General features: G+C 43.4%; 1 protein-coding gene across 5 annotated transcripts in view; it reads right to left on the reverse strand.

Annotated features, from left to right (window-relative positions):
* Positions 1–23,734, reverse strand: part of LOC309568641 (galactoside alpha-(1,2)-fucosyltransferase 2-like) — a 348,880-nt gene that overhangs the window by 54,652 nt on the left and 270,494 nt on the right. Inside the window, exon 1 of one of the 5 annotated variants that reach the window (XM_082274368.1) lies at positions 17,169–17,451. The exons of the other annotated variants lie outside the window; for them this stretch is intronic. The gene's annotated coding sequence lies outside the window, so the exon portion shown is untranslated. Of the gene's footprint in view, positions 1–17,168; positions 17,452–23,734 lie in introns of those variants that run through there. 5 annotated transcript variants of the gene reach the window in all.

Here is a 23,734-nt window from a genome sequence, read left to right on the forward strand (position 1 = left end):
TGTACACTGCCCTACAAACGAATAGCCTCTGTACACTGCCCTACAAACTGCCGACACTATCATCTGCCCTGCTGATCCCCTCTACAATGCCCTTCTGACTCTTATACACTGCCCTGCTGACCTTCTATACCAGGGATCCTCAAACTACGACCTTCCAGCTGTTGCGGAACTACACATCCCATGAGGCACTGTAAAACTCTGACATTCACACACATGACTAGGTATGATAGGAATTGTAGTTCCTGAACAACTGGAGGGCCATATTTTGAAGACCCCTGTTCTATATACTGCCCCGTGACATTTTTTACTGCACCCCCACATCAGACAGGCTAGATCCGTCCCTTGCTGGAGAACCATCAAGAAGGTGCATGTGTTTCAAATATAAGTGAACTATTGGCGGCAATGGTACTGTCACAATCAGTGTGACGACAACTTTGCGGAGCTGCACCGATTTTCAAAAGTAGTTCCTGCACTACTTTGGTAACTTCAGGGTCAATTGCAATAGACATCTGTGCATGAACCCACACAGATATCATTCAAATCGCCCCCGGACTTACACTGAAATGCGGGTTGGAAATCGTGCGAGTTCAGCTGAAAGTCGCATTCCATGCTTTATAAATAGACTAGAATTTTCCCTTCTTGCTAAACTAGAATTTTCCCTTCTTGCTAAACTAGAATTCTCCCTTCTTGCTAAACTAGAATTCTACCTTCTTGCTAAACTCCGTGATGAAGAATCTTCCCCTATTTCATTCTAACAGTTGGCATCTGCATCTGATTAGATACAGCGCCTGTTTGGTCAGCAATTTTCCCCTGGCTCCTTTGACAAACATCTTAGCTCCTCTGACTTTTGTTGAGCCGTGGTGTCAACTAGGACACGCTTGGCTTGAATTTCAACTGATTAAACAGGAATGGCAGGCTTCAGTCAGCAATAAATGACACCAGTTATAAGAACCTTGTCGGTGATTGCCAATAACAACCCAGGATCAACCACAATATCAACGGGTAAGTTAAATAGGAACAAAACTAAAGAAAGAAAACCAGCCAGAAATGCTTTATATTTGTCCTATACAAATACTAAAGTTCAAATTATGCACCTTTATCCACTGCACTTCTGTCCCGATGTACTCACAATGAGCAAAATCCACAGAGTATGGGCTCCTTTAAGACTGATGCGGTGTGGTTTGACCACACCACTGGATTAGCACATTGTACCTGTGGGTTTGGTGTGGATTAGCCGTGCTTTCCTATAGAGTTCTATTAGCTCCTGCAGTTTTGATGCACTTTCTTAAAGGGTACCAAAGATGCAGCATGCAGGAATTTTGCAGCACTTTCAGAAAACACACCAAAACCTCAGGACCTAATACAACTCTATGGGAAAGCACAGCTAACCTGCACCAAACCTGCAGGCACACTGCTCTGCCCCCTAGGCGCGGTCAAACCACACCGCATCAGTCTTTAAGCAGCCATATAGTTACATGGTTACTTAGTCAGGTTGAAAAAACACATGTTCATCTAGTTCAACCAATAGAAAAAAACATACACACACACAAATAGAAACCTTCACATACACAATCCTTTACCCACAGTTGATCTGAAGGAAGGTGGAAAAAAATAAAGCATGATCCAATTTGCTCTTGGGGTGCATTATGAAATAAAATCTATTATTTTTTTGCAATACCACAGAATGGGCAGATTTCTGCTAGTCACAGCCTGTGTCTCAAGCTCCGTTCACATGTAGGCGTTTTTGGGGAGTTTTTCTGCTCTAGGATCAGCTCTCAAAACGCCCAACAAGACAAATCCTATTAATTTCAATGGCCCCTGTTCACATCTGAGCGTTTTGACGCTGTGAGCAAAACGCCCAACGCTCAAAAAAGTACATGAGCTTCTTTTTGGGCAGATTACAGGCGTTTTCCATTGGTCTCTATTCAATCTAAAAACGCCTGCACAAAAAACGCCTGTAAAAAACGCTGGTAAAAAAAACGAGAAAACGCTACGCTCAGGTGTGAATGTAGCCTTAGAATAACAGGGAGGTGAAGCCTCCATTAATCTACATGTAATATCCTGCCCACATTGTGTTTAGCTGGTTAGTGGGCATGGAGGGGGGGGGGTGGGCTGTCATTTACCACTATGTATACACCCACATATGTGACTCTATAGTCACATGGGCTGCTCAGATGTGATAGGTAGGAAATGCTCTGCATAGAAACTCAATGAAAATTGAGCATGTGCAGAGCTGCCAACACTGCTCTGCAAAATCCCTGTCTGATTTGGGGACTTGAACAGCAGGTTTAAGCAGCCAGCTAGTTACTAGTGATGGGCTTAGGCGGGTTCGGATCGAGCCCCCCAGGAAGCCCTTCCTGCACACTGACAATCACAGGCAGTGAGGCATTTCCCGACCGGCAGCTGCACATACGCTTCCTTTTAATTGGTGATGTGAAGTGACGTCTTACTGGTGGGCTCGATCGGAACACGCCCAAGTCCATTGCTTCTAGTTACAGAGACATCCACAAATTGGCAGTGAGGAGCAGCAACCTGGGGACTGAGCAGAGCTGGCAAACCATCTCGTAAAGCAAAGTGGACCTCCTCTTTACAAAAAAAAATAAATAGCACTGAAGATCGTTTTATTAAGATGGTAAAAAGCACAGTGTTAATACACAAAGTACTCTACCCCAGGTAATCAACATTTCAGTTCACTGTGCTCATGTCAGTGCAAGATATATTCTGATTGGCTGCATAACTTACTGTCTTTTTCACAAGACATTTTTACAAGGTTCCCTATGAATCAATGAGCGGGAAGTGGAGCAGGTTGGTCCAGAGTTAAAAACTGGGAGAGTTTTGTCCCTCCAGATTCCCCATTGTCTTCTTTAAAATGAAGAGAAGTCCTCAGGATTGGTGATAATTTAATGCATTGGGTATTGGTGGCAGGAAATACAGTTTTTGGCATTTTTGTTTACCACAATCCAGATCAGATCTTAATCCGGGAGCAATCAGTTCATCAAAAAATACTACATTTTGGGGAGTTTTTTCTTTACAGATAAAAGAATAAGAACATAAAAAAATCAGAGACAGCTTGTAGCTGAAAGCGAGAACAGGAAATAAACGTTTTAATAGCAAGCAGTAAAGTTTAGTTGCGCTACTATATATATATATATATATATATATATATATATATATATATATATATATATAATATATACATACAATAGGTTCCGTATTACTACAGAGCTTCTTGTATTTGTGCCACACCTGTTTTTCCACCCTTTTGTGTAAGATGAACCTAGAACATGGATAATGAAGGATTGTACCACAATGATCACCCTAGAAACATTGACAAGTGACGGCAGAAGAGAACCTAACGCTTTATAAAGCCTGCCCCTTTTTTGATGCTTTTGTTTTTTTCTTAGTCTTTTTTTTTGTTGTTTTTGTCTGAGTATAAATCTATGTTTTCCCAAGTATGATTATACTTACTGTTGACTGATTACTACCTCTGCTGGAGGTCTGTTCCACGCATCAACTATTTTTTCAGTAAAGTAATTCCACCACTCATAGCTTGTCTTGTATTTTTATTATTTTTTTAAGGAATGCAAGATGTCTGATAGAGAAGAGATGAGGGGAGGGGCAGAGAGTTTAAATCTGTTGAAATTTGTTCTGTAAGTGGCTATGTCGCTCCACCAACCATTTTTCTAATTGACTTTTGTAGAAGGAGCATGGCAGAAAATTCTTGGCTGAACAGAACCTGTATCCAATCAGATGCAGGCACTGTCCGAGTAGTTTGACAGCTGCGAGTGCCAGCTGTCAGAATTCAACAGTCAACATTGCAGATTTGTCCTTCCATGTGCTTGCTATGATGGCAGATGTGAGGGCTCGCTCCCAAGCTGGGCTGTGTACATCCATAGACACACAATGTGGCTCAGCCCCACCCCCTGCTCTCAGGATTTGATTGACCGCAGCAAGAGCTAATGGCTCCTGCTGCCTCAGCAAAGTCAGTGAGAAATGGGAGAGAGGAGAGATCCGCTGAAGATAGGCAAAGCACTGGATCAAGTGGGGACTCAGGTAAGTATTATAGGTGGTGAGGGGGCAATACTGCTACTTGGACATTTTAAACCTTAATGAAGAGAATGCATTGAAGTAAAAAACGTCTTGGCTTTAGAACCACTTTAATAACATTATTGATAATTTATTTAATAATTTATTATTCATTTATTTATGTATAAATGCATTGTGTATATTACATAAAAAAAGGATATAAAGAGAGTTCTCTGCTGGCTGTGAGTGGCTGTTACCTAGTGACGCTTATTATTTCTTGTGCCAGTCTTTTTGGTAGGAGAAACTCAGTTGCATCCTAAAACGGGGTGTCGGATGTTGACCTCTGACAGTCTTTTGATCTGGCTGTTGTTCTGCGTGGTACAGATGATGATCTAAAGTCTGCTGGACTTCTACAGACTCCACTGACCCTGTCTATTTTAGCCTTTTTTGTTCTGAGCTGTGTATACATTTTGATTTACACAGATCAGCCCCCTACTGCTCTCACATTGTGACGTGCCTCAGTGTTAAGATGGCCATACACAGTGTGGCATACCTCCCAACTTTTTGAGATGGGAATGAGGGAGAGCTATTAGCAAAAGTATGCAGGCATAGGACACACCCCATGCCATGCCCCCTTAAAGAAGAATTATACAAAACAAGTATTAGGTTAACCCACAAGTGTTTTATTTTTTCCCACTACTATTCCTTTATACTAGTTTTTAACCACTTAAGCCCCGGAAGATTTTGCCCCCTTCCTGACCAGGGCCTATTTTGCGATTCGGCACTGCGTGACTTTAATGGACAATTGCGCGGTTGTGCAATGCTGTACCTAAACGAATTTGATGTCCTTTTATTCCCACAAACAGAGCTTTCTTTTGGTGGTATTTGATCACCTGTGCGTTTTTTACTTTTTGCACTATAAAAAAAAAAAGAGCGTCAATTTTGCAAAAATAACAATATTTTTCACATTTTTTTTTATATGAAATTCCCCCCCCCCCCCCAAAAAAAGTAAAAATCAAAATTTTTTTAACATTTTAGGCCAATTTTTTTTTTTTTTACCATATGTTTGGTAAAATAAAAATCGCAAAAAGCGTATTTTTATTGGTTTGCGCAAAAGTTATTGCGTTTACTAACAAAGGGAAAGATTTTTGTTGTTTTTTTTTTTTTTAAAGCGTAATGGTGGCGATCTGCGTTTTTTTTTTTTTTTTTTTTGTGGGACTGCGACATTGCGGCGGACAGATCGGACCCTTGACTGACATTTTTGACACTTTTGGGGTTACCAGTGACATTTCTACAGTAATCAGTGCTATATATATGCACTGTTACTGTAAAATTACACTGGCAGTGAAGGGGTTAACTTTTTTTTGAGAGGGAGGGGTTATGTGTGTTCCTAGGGATTGATTGACTGATTCTAACTGTGATTGGCTGTGGCTTGAGGTGTAGGAACAGTGATCAACGGTCCTACATAGTAGAACCGTATGATCACTATTCATACACAGGGGAGAATGACAGGCGGCTTGTTTATATTAGCCGCCTGCCTTTCTCCCTTCATGTCGGACGATCGTGAGTGCCTGGCAGACATCGGGTCCACCGGTCACACGCGCGGACTCGTTCGGCTATTGGCTCCCAGGCTAGTGACGTATATATACGTCACTTTGCCTGGCCGGGGCTAACCACCGCAGTAAATAGTCGTGCGGCGGTCGGCAACCGGTTAAAATTTAGAAATGCAGCAATTTAGCAATTAGATGAAAGGTTTAGTATTGGGAAACACTTTTTGAAAGATAAATAGTGCATGAGGGACAAATGAGGAGGAAAGCAGGACAGAGGGACTTTGTTCAAAATCATGGACAGTCCCTTGAAATTAGGGACAGTTGGGAGCTGTGTGTGCGGGCTCCCCCTCTTCAAAGAAATTGATTATTTAATTTACTTCTTTTGAAGGGATATTTTGGAAAATGTTCCATTGATCAGCAGCTGCAGCCACTCATTCAGTGTATTCTGAGAGAAGTAGGTTGTGCTGTCAGAATACACTGTCCCAGCAGGGGGGGGGGTAGAATTCCTACAGCCACACAAATAAGGGGAATCTTTTTTTTTTTTTTTTTTTAAGCCCACTGGTCAATTATAATTATAAATATTATACAGGATTTATATAGCGCCAACTGTTTTCGCAGCGCTTTACAACATGAGGGCAGACAGTACAGTTACAATACAATTCAATACAGGAGGAATCAGATGTCCCTGCTCATTAGGGAATACAATCTAAAAGGGAGGGCAAGTGATACAAAAGGTAATAACTGTGGGGGATAAACAACTAACTATGTATGGCCAGCTGTATGATTTCTGTAAAAGTGACCATACACTAGTTGATTTGCACACGAACGTTTATATGGACAGTCATACAAAAATTCACTTCAGTACATTCAATGCCATGGGGAATGTAATTGGAAAGTACTTCATAAACATTTGCTTTTATCATTAAATATTGGAGTGAATGCGGTGAACGCACTTTGTTCATTTGAGAGAAATTTTCCATCCTGCTTCTTTGATTTTGAAAATAAATGTGGACTTGACCCCACTAATGATTAGAAAATCAAACCCAATATTGCTAAAATGAAAAGGTTGAGACACAATTCTACTAATCTATAGTAAACTATAACTAAAGGCAAAACGTCTTCCTTTTTTTGGATAGATTGGAGAGGGAATGTGGGAAAAGAGGAGCCTTTAGCCCCCCCCTTTCCTTATGGGACAGCGGAAGGGGAGCAATTAGCTTTAATTATTCAAATAGATTAGATATAGGTTTGGTAGTAATATATCTATTCTGAGACAGAGGTTAACTTGACCTTTTGACTCCTCTTCCTGCTCAAAATTCCCGCTTTTTTCAGTATCTAGGGAGTTTAGGCCAGGTATCTGGGGAGTTGAGGTATATCTCTATATTTAACCGGTTGCCGACCGCCGCAAGTACATATACTGCGGCGGTCAGCCCCGGCCAGGCAAAGTGACGTACCGGTACGTCACTAGCCTGGGAGCTAATAGCGGGCGAGCGCGCGCCGCCAGTGGCACGCTCCCGTCTCGGCTTGTTCACGGACACCTCCGTGCGTGTGACCGGCGGACCCGATGTCCGCCGGTCACTCGCGATCGTCCGCTGTGAAGGGAGAAAGGCAGGCGGCTAATGTAAACAAAGCCACCTGTCATTCTTCCCTGTGTAATAGCACTGATATAATGGTTCTGCTATGTAGGACCGTTGATCTGTGCTGTTACACACACAGCCACATCCCTGCACAGTTAGAAGCACGCCCCTAGGGACACACTTAACCCCTCCCTCTCCAATAAAGTTAACCCCTTCCCTGCCAGTGTCATTTTTAAAGTAACAGTGCATATGTATAGCACTGATTACTGTAGTAATGTCACTGGTACCCCCAAAAGTGTCAAAAATGTCAGTAGAGGGTCCGATCTGTCTGCCGCAATGTCGCAGTCCCGCCATTACTCATTAAAAAAAAAAAACAACAAAAATTACAAAAATCTTTCCCTTAGTTAGTAAACGCAATACCTTTTGAGCAAACCAATCAAAATATGCTTATTGTGATTTTTTTTTTACCAAACATAGGTAGCAGAAAACAAATTGGCCAAAAATTTTAATTTTTATTTTTACATTTTTTTGGGGGGGAATTTCATATAAAACAAAATGTGAAAAATATTGTTATTTTTGCAAAATTGTCGCTCTTTTTTTGATTATAGCGCATGATCAAAAAGTCGCACAGGTGATCAAATACTACCAAAAGAAAGCTCTGTTTGTGGGAAAAAAAAGGACGTCAAATTAGTTTAGGTACAGCATCGCACGACTGCGCAATTGTCCGTTAAATTCTTGCAGTGCCGAATCGCAAAATACCCCCTGGTCAGGAAGGGGGTAAAATCTTCCAGGGGCTTAAGTGGTTAAAAATGAAAATGGGGGTCCTTCCCGCTCTTTTTTCCCGCCTGAAAAGCCCAACAGAACCAGCCTTTAGTACTATTTTAGCAGGCATCCAAGGCTATAGGGCTCAAGCTTTTCAGAAAATTTTTGATCTCAGTGTTCCCCTCCCTCCCCTTGGTTTGTCGCGGCCAAATTATTATGTGGTAAGGTTACTCTGCATTGCTGAGGCGGACAATGTTATAATATGTGCATTTAGTGGATGAAATTGTTAAATATGATATGTGGTTTGCACAACCTGAGTTGTTATGACTGGGTTGTTTGAGATGTTACAATATTTTGATATGTTTATTTATTTGTTGTTTAAACCAGTAATAAACGGCCGCGGCCTTAGGCTACGTTCACATGTGGGCGTAGCAGATCATGGTAGAATCACTGCGATTCTGTCAGGGGTTAAAACTCTCCCTTACTCTGTCCAAAGTGATTATTAACAGTTAACAATTCCAATCTTCCCCCCAATCACCACTCACATGAAGGCCCAGAAACACCCACAGTAACCCTTAGACCCACCCACATCTCCTCCCACATCTGGTACAAGTGACCCCCAAAGCCCGCCCCAAAAAACGACAGCGACTCAAAGGATCATGGGACATGTAGTATTGGGACTGACAAAGCAGGGAAACAGGAAGTCAGAGAACTTTGAAATTTAGGCAGAAGGAGGAGTGACATCACAGACACAGAAACTTGCTGTATACAGCTAAATGAGGTAAGATACAAAGAAACTGACAGTGGGAATGTAATTAATTTTCATGCACTATGCATCTGTTGTTTTGGGGAAGAAAATCTGGATTTCTGCTTTAAAGCGTTATTAAACCCACAACAGTAAAATCTGTCAGTATATGCAGTATAGCAAGCTTGTTATACTCACTGTGGAACCTAAGGGGTTAATCCTGTGCATTGTGTAAAAGGGATTGATCCTGTCTTCTCTGATCCTCCCCTTCTTCCACTGTCCCCAGTCCATCTCCTGATATGACAGAACCTTTGGTGTCACTCTGCACACGCTTAATTTGGTGTGTATTGCTAGAGAGTTTTTTTTTTCTTGGGAGGGTGCATGTGATCAGCTCTGTCCAGACAGAGGGCCAAGGATCCTGAAGCCTCATAGAATAGTCAGAGTAGAACGAAATCTCCGCCTAAAAGCTTTAACCAGACACTGATAGAAGACAGGAGCTTTATACTGCTGATGGGAAAAGGTATTTAGAAGTTTATATTTATTATTATTATTATACAGGATTTTTATAGTACTAAAATAATTGCATTTCCATGTTCTGTGTACTGTGGGAGACCAGATATAGTGAATGCAGGCTCCTGGGTTTAGTAAAAATGCTTAATACCTGGGGGAAAGAAGAGAGAGGAAACGCTTCTTCCTGTCTGTACCAGACCGATGAATCATTTGTTTGGATTCCTTCTCTTAGTCTAGGTACAATCACTTGTCTGGAGCTCATATCCTGCTTTTTTTTTTTTTTTTAATTTCTTTATTTAACCACTTGCCGACTGCCGCACTACTATTTACGTCGGCGGTCAGCCCCTCACAGGCAGAGCGACGTAGGGCTATGTCGCTAGCCTGTGAGGGTCTAGGGAGTGAGCGCGTGCCCCCGGACCCCCCCCCCCCCGCGCGTGTGACCGGCGGACCCGATGTCCGCCGGTCACTCGGCGATCGGCGGTGCAGAGGTAGAAAGGCAGGCGGCTAATGTAAACAAGCCGCCTGTCAGTTCTCCCCTGTGTAGAAACAGTGATCATACGGTTCTACTATGTAGGACCGTTGATCACTGTTCCTACACCTCAAGCCACAGCCAATCACAGTTAGAATCACGCCCCTAGGGACACACATAACCCCTCCCTCTCAAAAAAGTTAACCCCTTCACTGCCAGTGTAATTTTATAGTAACAGTGCATATGTATAGCACTGATTACTGTAGTAATGTCACTGGTAACCCCAAAAGTGTCAAAAATGTCAGTCAAGGGTCCGATCTGTCCGCCGCAATGTCGCAGTACTGCAAAAAAAATTGCAGATCGCCGCCATTACGCGTTAAAAAAAAAAAAAACAACAAAAATGACAAAAATCTTTCCCTTTGTTAGTAAACGAAATAACTTTTGCGCAAACCAATCAAAATACGCGATTTTATCTTTAACGAAACATATGTAGCATAAAACAAATTGGCCGAAAATGTTAAAAAATTTAGATTTTTACATTTTTTTTGGGGGGGAATTTCATATAAAAAAATGTGAAAAATATTGTTATTTTTGCAAAATTGTTGCTCTTTTTTTGTTTATAGCGCATGATCAAAAAATCGCACAGGTGATCAAATACCACCAAAAGAAAGCTCTGTTTGTGGGAAAAAAAAGGACATCAATTTCATTTGGATACAGCGTCGCACGACCGCGCAATTGTCCGTTAAAGTCACGCAGTGCCGAATCGCAAAATAGGCCCTGGTCAGGAAGGGGGTAAAATCTTCCGGGGCTTAAGTGGTTAAGAAGAGGTTGCAGAATAAACAGAGTTAAGACACATCACATATCCTGCTTTTAATTAATAAAAGGTACAACTTCTTCAAAAATCGCTTTGTTATAGCCAGTGACTGGACAGTGAAAGGAGAAGCAGCAGACTGATGAGTCAATTTTTCTGTTACTCTGTTTTTTCCTCCTATTAGCATGATCCTTGCACTGCAGCACAACTGATTGGTTCCTTGCTGCTTCTCCCTCTCCCTCTCCCTCTCCCTCTCTGAGCTCTGCTGTACAGCCACTTCAACTTCAAGTACTTACAGTTTGCATTAAAAAAAAAATAATAATAATAAATAAAAGGCAGTATTAATTAGTGTCTTTTATATTTGCCAGGAGTTCAGCTTTAAATATACAGTATCTCACAAAAGTGAGTACACCCCTCTCATTTTTTGTAAATATTTTATTATATCTTTTCATGTGAAAACACTGAGGAAATTACACTTTGCTACAATGTAAAGTAGTGAGTGTACAGCTTGTATAACAGTGTAAATTTGCTGTCCCCTCAAAATAACTCAACACACAGCCATTAATGTCTAAACCACTGGCAACAAGAGTACACCCCCAAATGGAAATGTCCAAATTGGGCCCAAAGTAACAATATTTTGTGTGGCCACCATTATTTTCCAGCACTGTCTTAACCCTCTTGGACATGGAGTTCACCAGAGCTTCACAGGTTGCCACTGAAGTCCTCTTCCACTCATCCATGACGACATCACAGACCTGGTGGATGTTAGAGACCTTGCACTCCTCCACCTTCCGCTTGAGGATGCTCAATAGGGTTTAGGTCTGGAGACATGCTTGGCCAGTCCATCACCTTTACCCTCAGCGTCTTTAGCAAGGCAGTGGTCGTCTTGGAGGTGTGTTTGGGGTCGTTATAATGTTGGAATACTGCCCTGTGGCCCAGTCTCTGAAGGGAGGGGATCATGATGCTCTGCTTCAGTATGTCACAGTAAATGTTGGCATTCATGGTTCCCTCAATGAACTGTAGCTCCCCAGTGCTGGCACCACTCATGCAGCCCCAGACCATGGCACTCCCACCACCACTGACTGTAGGCAAGACACACTTGTCTTTGTACTCCTTACCTGGTTTCCACCACACACGCTTGACACCATCTGAACCAAATAAGTTTATCTTGCTCTCATCAGACCACAGGATTTGGTTCCAGTAATCCATGTCCTTAGTCTGCTTGTCTTCAGCAAACTGTTTGCGGGCTTTCTTGTGGATTATCTTTAGAAGGGGCTTCTTTCTGGGACGACAGCCATGCAGACCAATTTGATGCAGTGTGCGGCGTTTGGTCTGAGCACTGACAGGCTGACCTTCCCACCCCTTCAACCTCTGCAGCAATGATGGCAGCACTCATACGTCTATTTCCAAATAACAACCGCTGGATATGAGGCTGAACTGGTTCACTCAACTTCTTTGGTCGACCATGGCGAGGCCTGTTCTGAGTGGAACCTGTCCTGTTAAATGGCTGTATGGTTGTGGCCACTGTGCTGCAGCTCTGTTTCAGGGTCTTGGCAATCTTACAGTCTAGGCCATCTTTATGAGGATCTGAAAAAAAGAATTGTTGCTCTACATAGAGTTCTTTGCCATGAGCTGCCATGTTGAACTTCCAGTGACCAGTATGAGAGAGTGAGAATGATAACACCAAATTGAACACACCTGCTCCCCATTTAGACCTTGTAACACTGAGTCACATGACACTGGGGAGGGAAAATGGCTAATTGGGCCAAATTTGGACATTTTCACTTAGGGGTGTACTCACTTTTGTTGCCAGCGGTTTAGACATTAATGGCTGTGTGTTGAGTTATTTTGAGGGGACGGCAAATATACACTGCTATACAAGCTGTACACTCACTACTTTACATTGTAACAAAGTGTCATTTCTTCAATGTTGTCACATGAAAAGATATAATAAAATACTTACAAAAATGTGAGGGGTGTACTTACGTTTGTGGGATACTGTAAATCTCTCTTGGTATTGCCCCCTATAAAAATATTAAAGTCCATCTCCAGGCAAAAATATAAACAACCTATCATTCCCATCCATTCAATTACAAAGTTCTCATAATCACCTTTTTAATGTGGAACTAAAGTGTAGAAAAAAAGAAAAGCATGCAGGGCGGCTCTTAAAAAAGAAGTATGGGCTTTGCAAAAAAAAAAAAAAAAAGATTAAACTCACTGACCTGGTTGCAGCATCGATCTTAGGTCGCCTGGTTGCAGCATCGATCCCCCGCAGGCTCTGCAGTGATAACTAAGTGACCAAACACAATGATCACTCAGTTCTTCCCCTCCGCTCTGAGCAGAAAGGTGGGACGGTCAGTCTCCAGCTCACTGGAGCGCTGGACTGTGGAGGGGTTGAGATCGCTAAGAGACTGAGCCAGGTGCCAGTCCAGGTTTCTGGATGGATCTCAACTATATGGTCGGGATCTATTCAGAGCTTGGACCGGTTCTGTGACGAACAAACTTTACTCCTGTGATCCATAGGAGAGGTAGAGCCAAGAAAGCTTTGGCTATACTTCCCTTTTAATTGCAGAAGTTATCTGCTATGTCTCTTCTGTAGTAAAGCAAACTTACCTGCCTGTTTGCAGCTTTTAGAATGCACAGCTCAGGGTACGTTCATGGCACCGTGCCTTAGCGTCGGAATGAATGAACTCCAATGCATGCTCAGAAGCTACCTAATCCCCTGCCAGCCAATCAAAATGTTACAATACTTGACACCTGGCGCAATCAGGGAAAAGATGTCAATGCCAGGGAGGGTCCTCAAAGATGTCAGATGTGATGTCAAAGGTGTCAGAAGTGACGGTAAAGCTGGCCGTAGATTGATTGTTTTTTTATCAGCCAGCCAACTGATCAGAAAGAAACAAACCAATTCACCCATCCACACATCTGAGGTGGATGAGGGAATCCTCCCCGCTGCGTGGGGACTCCCCTGCCATCAGAATACACTGATCAGTTCAGTAGCCGATTGGCTGCAGCATTGACCGAAGCAACATTTTCCAACAAGTCCATTCAAGAACAGTTGGCTCCTAGATCGCTCGAATGGGTAGCTTTAGTTGTAGATTGCTCAAAATTTGGCCTATCCCTGTTGAACCGTCCTTTTTTTGATTCATCTATGGCCAACTTACGTGTTGTGGAGTTAAGTTCCACTTTAAAGTACGGCTCCAGCCAAAAGGGGCAGCTTCACTTGTCGGCCTCTCCCACCCCCACAGGTACCCGCTCCCACTTTCCCCCTAAGTTTGTCAAGGCGAACTGACCCAGAAGTTCTATCCCCTCCCCCGTAGCCTCTTGGGACACTTCACAGGTCCCAGAAAACTGAAGCCTATTAACAAAGTGCAGCGCGCTTTGCAAGTGCACAGTAGGAATCCGGCTGGAAAGCCAAAAGGCTTCTCTGCCAGTTTCCCTTAGTCAGGATGGTGACCCAATAGCTGACTGAAGAATCAGATCGGATGAGGACACCGCTGGATGCCTGGATAGGTAAGTGCCCTAATACTAAAAGTCAGTCAGCAGCTGCTAACTTCTCATTTTTTTTGGGGGGGGGGGGAGTGGGGGGCCTGGAGCTCCTCTTTATCTTACTTGAAATATTATTAATAATATAATTTTTGATAATTTACAGGATTTATACAGCCCCAACAGTTTGTACAGTGCTTTACAACATGAGGGTAGACAGTACAGTTACAATCCATTCCAATACAGGAGGAATCAGAGGGCCCTGCTCTTTAGAGCTTACAATCTAGGAGATGCCCTCATGTGGCCCTCAACTCCTCTTGCTAGTAGGGACCGGTGATCCGGCTGCAGTCTTCTTGTTGCCCCTTGCTGTGACATCATAATTTTTCTACAGGGGCCACCATGAGAACCCCACTGTTGGGCTGACAATGGAAAGTTAAAAAGGGAGTGAGGGGCTTATTTGGGGAATGGGGGCCCTGACCAGAGGGGAGATTTAAACATTTTTATTTATTTTTTTTAATTTTGCACAGTTATGGGAACACATATCTTGTGTTACTGGAACTTTTTATCATGTCAGCATACTGAGAGAATGCACAGTACCCTGCTTTCCCCATGCTTGTTGCAACCTGAGTCAACATGTCGCTTCCACGGCTGACTCTCTTTTCCAAGGATATCTGCCACTCCCTGTGATATCCAGTCCCAGGATATCAAAACTTGTCCTTAGAACAGAAACTAAACATTTCTGGGCCTTGAGGCAAGATGTGAATGAGGACACCCTGCTATATATTTTATGTAAGCAAGTACTTCACTCAATAACATAAGGCGCTTTCTACGCTACACACACATTCTAGAAAAGTCTTCTATGGGTGCAGTGACAGGCAAACAGACAAGTAATACAAAAGCATAGTCATGGTCAGGGCCATGAGCTCAGCGACAGTTGCTAAGTCAGCGTCTCTGTGATGTTGCCATGTCCATCATTTTCAGATAAAGTTCAGCGACAGAATAAACCCAAAACTTTCTTTTTTTGCTCTCAATGTCAAATAATATAAACTCAGCAATATAAGCTATTTATTTATTTATCTAAGTTGTTTTTAAAATAAAATAAGTAATATTTGAAATAAATAAAATATACAAAATAAGTGTTTTATAGACCAGCGCGATTGGCTCCCACTGCTGTCAACCAAACTCTGTCATCCAATTAGGGGAGAGAGGAGATGGAGCCAGCTCGTGGCTCCATGTCTGAATGGACACAGGGAGCTGTGACTTGGCTCGGGTGCCTGTTCTGCCGAAAACTTGCCAAAATCTCTAACCACGTCACTTCCAGCAGTGATAATTGGAGATTTTGACAAGTTGGCTGTTTTCACAGAACACCAGCTGCCTGGGACACCCCTCCTAATTGGCTGAGACAGCAGAGCTGCACGATTGGCTCCCACTGCTGTCAATCAAACTCTGTCTTCCAATTTGGGGAGAGAGGAGATGGAGCCAGGTCATGGCTCCATGTCTGAATGGACACACAGGGCTGTAACTTGGCTCGGGTGCCTGTTCTGCCAAAAACTTGCCAAAATCTCTAACCACGTCACTTCCAGCAGTAATAATTGGAGATTTTGACGAGTTGGCTGTTTTCACAGAACACCGGCTACGTTTACACTACGGTACGCGACAAGTTGGCTGTTTTAAAAGAACGCCGGGTAAGGAGGAAAAAAAAAGTTGTTGCCACCTTGGAGGCGGCCAAGTTGTTGGGTACTAGCAGGCGGACTAACAATGTCCACTCATCATTGTGTACCGTTGTGTATACGCTGCTGGTGTTCTGTGAAAACACCAACTCATCAATTCACAATTGTTGCTGCTGGGGTGTCCCTGGAAGTGACGTGGTTGGAAATATTTGCGCGTTGGAGTTTTCGGCAGAACACCCCCATAGCAAGCTGCTTGCTGTGGGAGCACTCAAAAGAAGGGAGGGACCAGGAGCCCAGAAGAGGGACCCGAGAAGAGGGGGATTTGGGCCACTGTGTGCAAAACCATTTGTACAGAGAAGGTAAGTATAGGATCCTTTCACACGAGCGGTGTGCTCGGCAGACTCAGTTTTGCTCAGCGGGGATCAATCCGCCGATCCCCGCTGAGCAGGTGGATGACAGGTCCATCTCCGCTTACTTTGCAGAGACAGAGCTGTCAGACCCTGCTCTCTTCTATGGGAGATCGGATGAAACCGAACCGCCTGTCCATTTTCATCCGATCCTCCAGACGGATGGAAAACAGGGTTTCCATCCATCCAGGTTTCATGAACAGGATCGGATCGGATAGCAGCGGGTGTCAGCTGACATGTCTCCGCTGACATCCGCTGCTCCATAGAGGTTAATGGAGCATCCGATCAGGTCCGCCTGAAAAACTGACAGGCGGACCTGATCAGAAAGCCAGTGTGAAAGGGGCCTAACATGTTTGTTATTTAAAAAAAAACAAGACTTTACAATCACTTTAAGAGCCGGTTCACACTAAGGCGACACGACTCCTTACTACTTCGGGGGCGACTTGTGCATTACATTGCACCACGACTTCGGAGCGACTTTCAGGGACTTCACATAATGGAAGTCTATGCAAGTCGCTCCGAGGTCGCCCCGAAATAGTACAGGACCCTTTTTCTAAGTCGGAGCGACTTGTGTCGCTCCTATTAGAATGGGTCCTGTAGCGGTCAATGGACCGCGAGGGAGCGCGACTTGTCAGGCTGACAAGTCGCGCTAATGTGAACCGGCTCTAAGGCACAAGCGGCTGACCATACAATGTTACTAAACTAGGTACCATTACGCTGTTACATGTTTTATTGTATTGAGCTACGTGTGATGAAACTTGTTGAAAAACCTGAATGAAAACCACAAACCTAAAATGCTGGCAATCCTACAGTCCTAATTCTACGTATTCATAAGGCGAAATACACTGCTACAACAAATGTCTCAGACCAACTACTGTATGCTTTCCATGGAGACGCATAACCTTTCAGCCCACATGGGAATGAATTCTACCTTCTCCCTAATTAAAGACTAGGGACTGGAAAAGCCCTGGGGAAGTCACAGCATTTGAAGTCATAAAAAAAAAAACAGTACCAACTGAATTGCTCATAAACCAGACCAACGATATCAGCAAACAGTACAGTTTGATCAGATCCTCTCTCTGATTGCACTGAAAATACTGGAGATGCTAATCAAGGATCAGTTCTAGAAGATTATACGGTACGGATCATGCTCCTTACCTGTGGGATCTACAAGGAAAACGTTGCAGCTCTCTTGCTCCTAGACCATCTGCTCACCTGTGGGAGAAGGCAGGTAGAAAGTCCTGTGCGCTGACAGATGTACTCGTCAAGTCAGGAGATTATGTCATAAAAAAGGAATGGAAGTATGTATATTTGTAAGGCGCCCTACCGGCACTAGGTGTCAGAGTCCAGCAATGGTTCAGCAGATTTGCTTTCCATCATTTCCTGAGCAGCGTCAGGTTTCAATGTACTAGGGCTCTCCCTGTACAACACCTGCCCTCCCTAGTTTTATTTTTCCCTGAATGTTTAAAGATCGCAATCCTCATCTCAATTCTTGTTCCGCGGGGCATGAGGCGTGAGTCATTTGCCTAACAAAGAGGCTGCTGAGTACGGAAGTGCTTTCAGGTTTCTCCCTCTATGCCTTTATTGCAAGTTTACATGAAGCCTGATAATGTTCATAAAGAAAAGCTGAACCTCAGTTTTATTTATTTTTTGTGACAAAAAAGTGTAAGACTTTAATAACTTTCTGTGCCCCGACTAGGGAGATTTCACCTCATTTCCTGTTATGTTAGGGTAGCAGGAAGTGAAGAAAAATCGCTGCAATAAAAAGTCAGCTATGACTTTATTTTATCCCTTTAGGCCCCTTTCACACATGCTGTCCGTTTGTCCGTTTTTCATCCATCCGTTGACGGATGAAAAACGGACATCGGTGTATCTCTATGTAAAAACAGACCACAACGGATGATCATCCGTTAACATCCGTTTTCATCCGCTTCCGTCAATGTCCGTTTTTTTTGAACGGATGAATGCCCTATTTTTCATCCGTCAAAAAAACGGATCGGACGAAAAACAGATGTCAACGGATGAAAAACAGATGTCAACGGATGAAAAAATGTCAACGGATGAAAACGGAGGACAACGGATGAAAAACGGAGGACAACGGATAAAAAACGGATAACAACTGACGAAAAACGGATGACAACTGACGAAAAACTGACGAAAAATGGATAAAAAACGGATGAAAAATGGATGAATATGACTGATACATTTGACGTGACTGAACTGATGAACTGAACGGACGGTATGGGTGAAAGGGGCCTTAGTTGTCAGGTTCTTGTTGCAGGAGGACATTAAAGAGGTTGTAAACCGTTAATTTTTTTTTTTTTTCTTTACATCCTGAAAGATAAAGACATAATGAGCTAGTATGCATCGCATACTAGCTTATTATCAAATACTTACCTTAGAACGAGCCCTCGCCGCGCCGCTCTCTTACCTCTATGACGGGCGACATGTACAGTCGCCCGTCTTCCGGGATCGCGGCATCCGGCCATCTGATTGGCCGGAGCCGCGGTGACGTCACTCCCGCGCACGCGCGCGGGAGCCGACGGTCACGGCACAGGGCTCTGAAGGAACGGCACGATCTGCCGTTCCTTCAGAGCGCATGCGCCAGTGACGTCACTGGCTGCATCAAATGTAAATATCGCCTAAACGGTACATGTTTAGGAGATATTTACAGTACCTATAGGTAAGCCTTAACATAGGCTTACCTATAGGTACAACTTCCTGAGGAGGGTTTACTTCCTCTTTAAGGACTCTTTCACACGGCCGCTCCGCTTGTCCGCAAATCATCCTATTTTTTTGCGGATGATTTGCGGACATAATGTAAGTCAATGGCACTGCGGATGTCAGCGGAATACCATCCGCTGACATCCGATTTTCCTCCTTTCAGTTCTGTTCCGTTTTTTGGAACTGAACAAAACCCTATTTTTTCATCGGTGTAAAAAACGGAAAGGAAGGAAAATCGGATGTCAGCGGTGTCATCCGCTGACATCCGCAATGCCATAGACTTACATTATGTCCGCATATCATCCGCAAACGGACGGGATGATATGCGGGCACACGGAGCGGATGACACAAATGTCATCCGCTCCGTGAAAAAAAGAAAAAAAAAGTCCCGCAGCGGAGCTCTCACACGGAGCGGCCGTGTGAAAGGAGCCTAATTAAAGTCCTAGTTTCAGCTCCAGCAGACCTCTTGGGAGCTGGCTGCACAATGCCAGCAGAAGGGCTAGTATTTAATCAACCCAACATGGGATCTCAATGAATGAATGTTACCACTTTTCGAACCTGACTGTTCCATGGAGAGATGTTCATAAATCGCATTGCAGCCAAAAGTCAACTGCTCTCTTTTAAGTGGAAAAGGGGAACCGTGATTGTGGTATACCTCCGCGGTACATTGTTTGGGGATGGGAAGCTATCTCACTAACCCAGCAAGAAATCCTCCTGTGCATAGCCATCTGAAAGTTGGCCAAACACTGCTCCCATTTGGGCTGATTCCTGTAAACCTGCTAAAATAAAAACACCCGGCTCTACAAACGTCAATTTGAGAAATCAAAGGAGCCCAGCAAAAAAAAAAGAAAATGGCTGAACAATGACTGGCAATCTGATGCAGTCACTGTTCGGGTATCCTGACAGCGGGGATCAGAGTACAATAGCTGGCAGCGTAAGATTCCTCCATTCTCTCTATTTAACCACTTAAGCCCCGGAGGATTTGGCTGCTCAAAGACCAGGGCCTATTTTGCGATTCGGCACTGCGTGAATTTAACGGACAATTGCGCGGTCGTGTGACGCTGTACCCAAATTAAATTGATGTCCTTTTTTTCCCACAAACAGAGCTTTCTTTTGGTGGCATTTGATCACCTGTGCAATTTCTTTTTTTTTTTTTTTTTACTTTTTGCGCTATAAACAAAAAAAGAGCGACAATTTTGAAAAAATAACAATATTTTTCAAATTTTTTTATATGAAATTCCCCCCCAAAAAAATGTAAAAATCAAAATTTTTTAACATTATAGGCCAATTTGTTTTCTGCTAAATATGTTTGGTAAAAAAAATCACAATAAGCGTATTTTGATTGGTTTGCACAAAAGTTATTGCGTTTACTAACTAAGGTAAAGATTTTTGTCATTTTTTATTGTTTTTTTTTTTTTTTAACGAGTAATGGCGGTGATATGCGATTTTTTTTTTTTTTTTTTTTTTGCGGGACTGCGACATTTCGGCGGACAGATCGGACCCTTGACTGACATTTTTTACATTTTTGGGGGTACCAGTGACATTACTACAGTAATCAGTGCTATACATATGCACTGTTACAGTAAAAATGACACTGGCAGGGAAGGGGTTAACTTTATTGGTGATGCAGGGGTTAAGTGTGTCCCTAGGGGCATGCTTCTAACTGTAAAGGGGTGTGGCTAGTGATGTAACCACAGAGACATACCATCCTACATAGCAGGATCGTATGATCTCTGCAGTTAGATCAGGGAGAATGACAGGCGGCTTTGTTTACATCAGCCGCCTGCCTTTCTCCCTCTGCATCGGGAGATCGCGAGTGACCGACGAACATCGGGTCCGCCGGTCACACGCGCGGACATGTCAGGGAACGAGCGGGGGTGGGAGCGCGCCTCCGGCAAGGCTGACCGCCTGTACGGGGCTGACCGTCACAGTAGATAGTCGTGCGGCGGTCGGCAAGTGGTTAAAGTGTAGAATTTACACAGGATCGCTCAGCTCTGAAAGTGAGGAGAGCTCTGAGAGCTGATTGGTGAGAGGGGACACACTGCCTTCACACAGAACCAGAGCTGAGGCTGTCAATCAGCTGAAGCACCCTCCCCGTCACTATTTTTCTTTTGGTGTCAGAAATGACTCTGATAGCAGAGGAACAAGGCAGCAGACAGAAATGACAGTCAACGTTTTGGATTGAGACAAGCACACACTATAGAAAGATATGCTTTGTTCATATTTCATGTCTGAGGTTGACAACCACTTTATTGTAATATTACAGAACAATTCCAGGCAACAATTCTTTTTTTTTTAATTGCTATTGCTATGCAGGTATGCAGGATGCATTGCAAATGTGTTGCTGTCAGAAGTGTCTCGGTTCTAGGTAGGGCTGTACGTTTTTTTTTTTTTCTTAATTTAATACATTGTGCACTTGCAGAACATATTCCAAGTTGGACGGCAGATTACAAGATAACAAGTTCACATTACTGTCTCAAGAGATCAGCACACACAAGAGTAGTGACCTCCTGAAAAGTAGGATAAGAGACCATAAAACAAAACAAAATGCAGTATAGTCTGGGGGGATGCAACCCGTGATACTACGCAGGTCTCCAAAAAAGTTTAACAGATGTCTCATGCTGTTAGTGGTCTGGAACATCTCCTCCAGTCTTGGAACTAAAGGAAGGTAGATATATCGGTCAGCACACTGAATACCTTATAACTTATGTTCATCTTTAATCCCTAGCCTAGTGTATCGGGAATAAAGAGGGAAGTAAATGGGAACTCGGGAAATGCAAGTCCGGAAATTAGTTGGAATCGATTTTGTGTTGACTATGGTGTCATACAGCTAGGCCAAGAAAAAGAAAAAAAATATAAAGGATAAGGCTCCATGTACACGGGACGTTGTTAAAAGTCCCTTTGAATGCTGGAATTTTTAGGACGTTTGAAATGTACGTTCGGTCGCGTTTGTACCCGCGTTTAGCGGGCGTTTAGCAGCGTTTGCGGGCGTTTGCGTTTAGAAGCGTTCCTAGAGGTCAAAAAAATTATTCCCCTTTAAAATGGAAAAACACAAACGCTAAACGCGGGTCATCGCGTACGGACGCGTTCAGACGCGTTCGGACGCGTTTGTGCGTTTGAAACGCCGGGAAACACACGTTCGAACGCAAATAATTGCGTTCTAAAAACAGTCCCTGAACGCAACTGCCTGCAAATGACTGTAAACGACCTGGTGTACATGGACAGATAAGATAAAATGTAGATGGGTTCAGGGGCTTCTGAAAAAAACGCCCAACTGCTCCTAAACGGCCATTTCCAGCGTCCCGTGTACATGGACCCTAAAAGAGGGAAAGAGATGAGGGAAGGGGCAGATAAGGAAAAAATTCTCTACTTCCATCAACTTCCACTCCCCAAACCACCTCCCCCGGTAGACCAGCTCTTGTGGAATGAGAACATCCGAATTCAGGTCCCAGCTGGCCACTGTACATGGTTCCCAATTCCAGATACTGAGTCAAGGTACTGAGGAGAACACATATAGGCGGTTCATGGCAGCCAGGTGTCCCTAAATGTATCTTTCCTATTATAGAGCGTAGCTGTCAGGCAGTCCATAGATCTGATTTCATTCAGTCTAGCAAACCAGTAAGTTAATGTCAGCTCAGAGGTTTTCTTCCAAAGGTCAGGAATACAAGCACGGGTTCAACATATGGACAGTCAGTAAATTTTTATAGCAGTGTAAAGGTGCTGGATTAATGTGTCACAAGTATCGCAGGCGTTCTGTGCCAAGATCTACCGATGTCAATTGGAAAAATACATTTTTAATTCCCATCCAAAACTGATGTAGCGGAGAGCATAGCCAAAAACTATGAAGGAGTGTGCCTGGCTCTTTGCGGCATCTCCAGCACTTCTTTGAAAGATGGGGGTGTGTCACCAACACTGGGACCTTTTACCGGGGCTGGACCTTTTATAGAATTTTGTACCATGCAGCCTTCCCATCATTCTCTAGTATGCTTGAGAAAGGGTGAAACGTACCCTAGTAAACCTACATTCAGATGCAGGGCCAGAAGATGAGGATCCTTGGTAGCAGGGAAACCAGAAGATCACATTTAATGGCAGATATATGAAAAGTAATTTAGGGCAAGGCAACAGGTTTTCTATTACCCCCCCCCCCCATCCCCTATATTGTAGAATATTTACTTCACACTTGCATTGCTCTGCTCAGCCCTAGGTACTGAAAGAAATATCCTGGACTTCCAAATGTGGAAGAGCATGACTCACCCATGTGATAGTGCTGGGCCAAGCAGCACAACAGAGTCTATAGCTCTGTGTGAGCTACAAATATAGTTACTTTTATCTTACACAGGGCTTTGCTTTCTTTCCTGGCAAATGAAAATGAAACTAAGAATTCTTTTCTTAGTCAGGTAATATGAAATATATAGCATAATGTTGTGTTTTCTGCATTTGAGCCACTAGGTGGAGCATTGAGCTAATTTTCATGATTTTTAAGCCTCTTAGTTTGCTTCTTTGATGGAAGAAGAACATTAAACAACATGATAACTCTTTAGCAGTGGCTCATCCATATTAGAGGGCTCTGTCTGAAGTTGCAATTCAACAAACTGTAGCTTAAAGCAAAGAGCTTCAACATGTTTCTCTTTAGCTAACCAGAAGTGCTTTAGGAATCATTTGTCACAATAGTTTCAAAGTTTATTTGACCCAAAACTTTTTTTTCTCCCTCATTTTCCTTTAAGTTTTCAAGTTTCACTGTTGGCTTTAAAGCTGAACTCCAGAAATTAGAAAACCTACTCTTACCCCTCCTCCCCACACTGCAAGGGTTTAAACGCTCATTTCATTTAGGACTGCAGGGATAAGGTGTACTATTTATCCTATCCCTCTACCCAAAGCCCAGGCCTGTGGGCAATCCCTCAACATCTTCATGTACAATGCAGGGCTATTAACCCTGAATTGTACATGTAGGAAGCAAGCATGGGACCTCATCCAAGAGCACGTTAGAGAGGCGGGAGCAC

Source organism: Pelophylax lessonae (assembly GCF_965119305.1).
Source record: "Pelophylax lessonae genome assembly, chromosome: 12".
In the NCBI taxonomy this organism is placed as follows: Eukaryota; Metazoa; Chordata; class Amphibia; order Anura; family Ranidae; genus Pelophylax; species Pelophylax lessonae.